Below are 6365 nucleotides of genomic sequence, written 5' to 3'. Positions count from 1 at the left end.
TATACCAGGTATATCAGTATAGATCATATCATATATTTAGGTGCATAAAAACAGTCTAGTAAGGCATAAATAGATTTACATTGAATGAATATATTAAAAGTGGAGCAGGGGTGTAGAAGATTAACTGAAAAGATATACACAAAACCCCTCGACAACCACTTTAAATATTTATTAACAACAGCAGTCAAGAAATGTACATGAATTTTACTTTCAACTTGTTTATAAAGATTGTATTTTATATGCTTGATCATGTTTTCTGTTAAAAGTGATTTAAGACTTTTAATGACAACTGTCGAGAGGGCATTATTGTTGCCCAAAGTAGCTTACATTAAAATGATGCGCGAACCTCTCAGCTGGCGGGTTTCATTTGATTTCGTGTTCATTCAGGAATGCGCTGAATTTCTCTCTGCTCTTGCCCTGAGAATGTGCACGCAATATATATCTCTCCAATCACTTCCATGCAATTGTTATATCTTTCCCGAAGTGTGTATGCGCTCAGACTGCGTCCTCTTGTGCATTCGCAAATCCATCACCTCTCGTGCGCTCTCTGGGAGGTGGCGCTTTGGTCCGCAACGCTCCGCTGAACGCGCGCGCGTCTCCACAAACGGTCGCAGCCGAAATATACCCGCATTTGGCTGGTGTTAATGTCAAGCCCTGCATACATTCAACGCATTGTTTAGTGTTGCTGCAGAAGGCTACACGTGTCAAAGCAGTAGTGTTTAAGTGCCAGCAGAACGCGATTCACATTTAAAACACGATCGCTTGAAATGCATATTACTTTACAAACAAAAAACAGGATTATTACCTAGTGACCTGACTTTAACCTGTTAGCTAGCACTTATATTTTTGAGCATTTTCTGAAAAACGACAACTCCAAACTAAAACATCTGCAGCTCTTAAACCCTATGGTCTATATTCATAATTCTGGTCTTGTTTGAAACTAGACACTTGACATATTGTTGCCTAATAGTCATAACAACTCAGAGTAGTAAAGAAACAGAGTAAAACAAGGTAAAATATACATTAAATGACTTCCGTTTTTCTTTAAATAACATTCACTTAGCAAAAAAGGTATGAAATGGTCATGTGAGACACCTGGGGACACCATATAGGTGAACTGAATGTCTGACCATGCTGTGATTCAAATTTGAGAATGATACTCCAAAAAATGTTGTTTCTGTGAGCTTTTATTTCAAAAAAGTCCAGGCGTCCTTTCAGAAAAAGTGCACTTGGAAACTCCAAATATACACATGATAACAATATGACATGATTATAAAAAGAAAATGAGTCAGGACTACATATTACATTATGTATATCAATTCAGAACTTCTCTGCCCACCAAAGCACAAAGAAAAAACTATTTCAGAAAAAAACATTTGCACATTATAACAAAATACTTGCTATTTTGAATGTGGTCGCTCATGAATGCACTCCAGATTCCAGTCCTCCTGTGTCAGCTGAAGTCCTGTTTTACATCACATCACACACACACACACACACACACACACACACACACACACACACACACACACACACACACACACACACACACACACACACACACACACACACAAAGCAAGAGAGGATTTTAGTTTGAGTCAAAAGTTAGAGACATACAACTATTTGTATGAGAAACTATGATGTAATATACATGAACATAATACATATACACAAACACACACACATTACATGAATATATTTATTTATAATTACAAATGTCTTATGTTTGCCAAATAACCTATATTTCTCAGCTGGTAATACTCATATTTTCCACCACATATCTTATTTTCTAGTTTTTAGTTTGTATATTCTGTGCATTTGATTCATATAGCTATAAATATGATGCATTTATATAACATGTCATACAAAAACGAAACCATGTAAAACTCGTATATTAGTCATCTCCAGTGTTACTTTATAATCAAAACAGCTAACATGAAACAAGAAATGTAACGTAAATCAACAAAAGAATCCACTTACTTTATCCAAGCGAGCGCAGCTGAGCTCATAATCCGGTCCATCTCTCCTCGACGACGCGCTTTGTTTACATCCAGTCTTGCATTGTTGATCCGCGATCATGCTCTTTATCAACTTCTCCAAAACACTTTCAACACAAAAAAGTCATCTGTAGTCCACGATCCACAATGGAGATGTTATATCTAACCTTTGAAGAGGTTTCTCAGCGGCTCCGGAGAGCTTAGCCGGCTGCTATGCTACCCAAACAAACGCGCACGGAGGGGGCGTGGGCATTTCTCTCCATGCGCTTCTGTAGATTTGCGCAGAAGTACACTTTACTGACGTAAGTTGAATCCTTGTAATCGTTTCATGATTGGTTACTTCCTCTGTCAATCAAAGCTTTGCTCACTATGCATTGGCTGGCTTTGTTTTGGTGTAATCCAGTCAAAAGCCTATGGCAAGCTGAAAGACATCTATCTAGGCAAATCATTGATCGCATGAGATTTTGAGTTGTCAAACCTTTTCTGATTGGACAAAACAGAAAAATAGGGCGGGATATTTATCTGAACAGTCTAACGAAGCAGGAAGAGATGGATTTTCACTGATAAAAATCGATATTTGATAGAAAATAAACATGATCGATCATACTTAGCGGACGCGCGGATGTAAACAAAGGAGGATATTGCTGGATTTCTCACTATTTTTCATTGTTATGGATTAAAACGTGGGATGCTTTTTGAAGAGTGGACCCTTACCTTGCAATGTACGTTGAAGTTTTTGGGAATTGTCAGAAATTGTCAGAACCATATGGCAAGCCATGTGAGTACCCACAAAATTTTTTATATGCATTCCGTCTGCATTTCATTAAATTTTTTCCACACCAGTGTATTGATTGCAAAAATAAGCTCAGAACATGAATTTGGAGTGTTTAAACTTTCAAATAATGCAAAGTTTATGATTGTTGATTGAATATTTGATGTTAAACAAAGTACAAAAACACGTAAAAACGCCCCCTAGGGCCCGCCGCCGGGCCGGTGCGTGTTAACAAGTTTTAAACAGATGACTGAGCGCGCAGCTCTATGCACGGAGAGCGGCGCCACGATCCAGCTGATATTTTAAATGTGAGGGATAGTTTCCGCTCGCTTGAAAAGCATAAAACTGAACAAATACATGAGGATTTCTACTTTGTGTGCGAGGCGCAGCTGCTTATGGCGCGTCGGATTAATGACTCAAAACGAAATAACAGAAATGCGGCACACTAATCGATCTCCCTCGATTATCTTGTTTTTGCAATCGAAATGTGCAAAAATCGAAATTGAAATCGAAAAACGATTATTTGCACAGCCCTACTGTGACAGTTAGAAGACGTCTGTGAGAAGCTAATCTATTTTCAAGAATCCCCCGCAAAGTCCCTCTGTTAAAAAAAGGCATGTGCAGAAGAGGTTACAATTTGCCAAAGAGCACATCAACTGGCCTAAAGAGAAATGGAGGAAGATTTTGTGGACTGATGAGTGTAAAATTGTTCTTTTTGGGTCCAAGGGCCACAGGCAGTTTGTGAGACGACCCCCAAACTCTGAATTCAAGCCACAGTACACAGTGAAGACAGTGAAGCATGGAGGTGCAAGCATCATGATATGGGCATGTTTCTCCTACTATGGTGTTGGGCCTATTTATCGCATACCAGGGATCATGGATCAGTTTGCATATGTTAAAGTACTTGAAGAGGTCATGTTGCCTTATGCTGAAGAGGACATGCCCTTGAAATGGTTGTTTTAACAAGACAATGACCCAAAACACACTAGTAAACGGGCAAAGTCTTGGTTCCAAACCAACAAAATTAATGTTATGGAGTGGCCAGCCCAATCTCCAGACCTTAATTCAATTGAGAACTTGTGGGGTGATATCAAAAATGCTGTTTCTGAAGCAAAACCAAGAAATGTGAATAAATTGTGGAATGTTGTTAAAGAATCATGGAGTGGAATAACAGCTGAGAGGTGCCACACAAGTTTGTTGACTCCATGCCACACAGATGTCAAGCAGTTCTAAAAAAACTGTGGTCATACAACTAAATATTAGTTTAGTGATTCACAGGATTGCTAAATCCCAGAAAAAAAAATGTTTGTACAAAATAGTTTTGAGTTTGTACAGTCAAAGGTAGACACTGCTATTTTTTTGAACACACCCCTTTCAACTAATTGCCCAATTGCACAGCCTTAAGAGCGTGCATATCATGAATGCTGGGTCTTGTTTGTTTTCTGAGAATCTACTGAACCTACTGGTAACTTGTTTGCCACGTAGCAATAAAAAATATACTAAAAACCTTGATTATTCTGGTTAGTCACATTGTACTGCTATTATTTTGAACAAGACTGTACCTGAACACTGGCGTGTACGTGTAGGGGAGGTAGATGTTGGAGAATGGCACGCTGCCGATAATGGAGAAATGGATGCAGTGGCAAAAGAAGAGCTAATCAAATCCTTACTCGAAATTGATGTCTCTGGAACATCTGCATTCTCTTCATCCTGTGGCCGACGTATTTTGGATACAAACTTTAGTAAAGTACTCTGTTTCATTTAAGTTTTACATACCGAATGTTAGCTAAATGTCGTGTCCCTCTGTTAAATGTGCTTGCGGTGCGTGCGTGTGGGGGATGGGCAATAAGCTTTTCAAAATGCGCTATATATGGCACTAATATTTTTTACAAAATTAAGTTATTCTATATTAAAATATGGCAAACAAGTGTTAAAAAACAAATACAATTTATTTATATATCAAGTATGATAATTGCAACATAATTTACTTAATTAGGATACCTAGCTCGTAGGTGGGTGGGCCTTGCTGACCAGTGGGCAGGCCAAGGCCCACCCAGGCCCACCCACAGCTACGCGGCTGGTGTATGGGTAATGTAGTCTCTGCTCTCGGTGGGACGAATTAGTATGCGTACGTTGTGAAGGGCGCTCTGAAAAGCGTCAGCGCAGCCAAAAGATTAAATTAAACCTCTGATTTTTAAACAGTGCAAATGAGCGTTCCTGTACGCTAAAAGCACGTTCTGGGCGCACGGAAAGGTGGTGGTACCCTCAAGAGCTATTTTTGGAAGTGGCGGTACTGAGTACCGGCGCGTTCCGGCCCACTTAAAGCACTGATGATAGAGCATGAGATATTATTTGATAGTAAGCGGGGCTTGACATTAACTTTTTTGCTCACCAGCCAAAGTGGCTAGTTGTTTTCCAAAGCTACTAGCCACTCAGCATTTTTACTGTCCACAATTTTGTTGCTGGTAAAATACATTTTTTATGATTAAACTTGACTTAATCATAAAATGACTTTAATTCGAGCAAATTTACTTGGTTTAGCTATATTAGATGCAGATTGAATTTCAAATGCAGTGTGCCCACCCAAATTAAGACTACATTTATTAGCTGGTATATACCAGGTATATTAGTATAGATCAGGGCTGCGTTCTCCGAAACTACCTTAACGCTATGTCGTTCTTAAGTTGTACCTTAAGCTGTACCTTATCGCTAATACGTGTTTTCCGAAACGCTCTTAGTTACGTATCACTTCTGTAAGTCATACGTTCGTAAGGTTGGTCTGGAGCGCTCTTAGCTATACCTTATCCCACATGACTCCACTAGGGGCCATCACTTTCATAAAAGCTTACATTGCAGTCTATATAACTAAATATTTGTAAAAAAAACACTCCGTGTTTAATTAGGCAAATATTTTTATATTTAAAGAATAAAACATTCACATAATTAGACATCATTACATTGATGGTTGTTAGATTTTTAATTATGTTTTCCAAAGGGACATCAACTGCGAACTATTAACCTCATCCTGTGCACAGCATCAAAGGTGTCCCCCAGCATATCAACATTTTTCGATGTCATTAACAACTTGCACAGTTTTATGACGGGGTCACATAGACATGCTAGATTTATGGAAATCCAGCAACAGCTGCGGACAGGGAAAACGACTTTAGAACTCGACAGGTCATGTGATGTCCGATGGAGCTCGTGGTCAAGTGCAGTAAGTAAAGTGCTTACACTTTTTGGTCCTATATTGGAGACTCTTGCTGAATTTTCAGAAAGCTCAGGTCAGACAAAATTTGAGGCTGACTCACTACTGCATCAAATGCAAACGAAAAAATGTATCTTTCTGCTTGTAACATTCAACAAGTTGTTTGAAACCAGTGATTATGCCACGAAGGGCTTGCAGTCTGCCACTGTATCAGTAACAGACTGCATTGATCTAATCAAAGGGCTTAAAAAGAGCTACACTACATTCAGAAATGAAGAAAATGACATTGATAAAGTTATGGCACTGACGGATGATTTGATGAAAAGGCACGAGATTATGAATTGGGACGTCACTGGGGCCTGAAAGAGGAAGCTGCCAGCTAAGTTGA

General features: G+C 39.0%; 1 long non-coding RNA gene across 1 annotated transcript; it reads right to left on the bottom strand.

Annotated features, from left to right (window-relative positions):
• Nucleotides 1-1169: 1169 nt before the first annotated feature.
• LOC129418077 (uncharacterized) lies at nucleotides 1170-3008 on the bottom strand. The gene is made up of 2 exons (XR_012370015.1): nucleotides 1981-3008; nucleotides 1170-1465 (listed from the first exon to the last, which is right to left on the bottom strand). It is a non-coding gene; the product is annotated as an uncharacterized lncRNA (long non-coding RNA).
• Nucleotides 3009-6365: the final 3357 nt, after the last annotated feature.

This window comes from Misgurnus anguillicaudatus, chromosome 6 (genome assembly GCF_027580225.2).
Source record: "Misgurnus anguillicaudatus chromosome 6, ASM2758022v2, whole genome shotgun sequence".
Classification (NCBI taxonomy): domain Eukaryota; kingdom Metazoa; phylum Chordata; class Actinopteri; order Cypriniformes; family Cobitidae; genus Misgurnus; species Misgurnus anguillicaudatus.
Note: the sequence above shows the minus strand (reverse complement) of the source record. Positions and strands in the feature narration are given on the sequence as shown.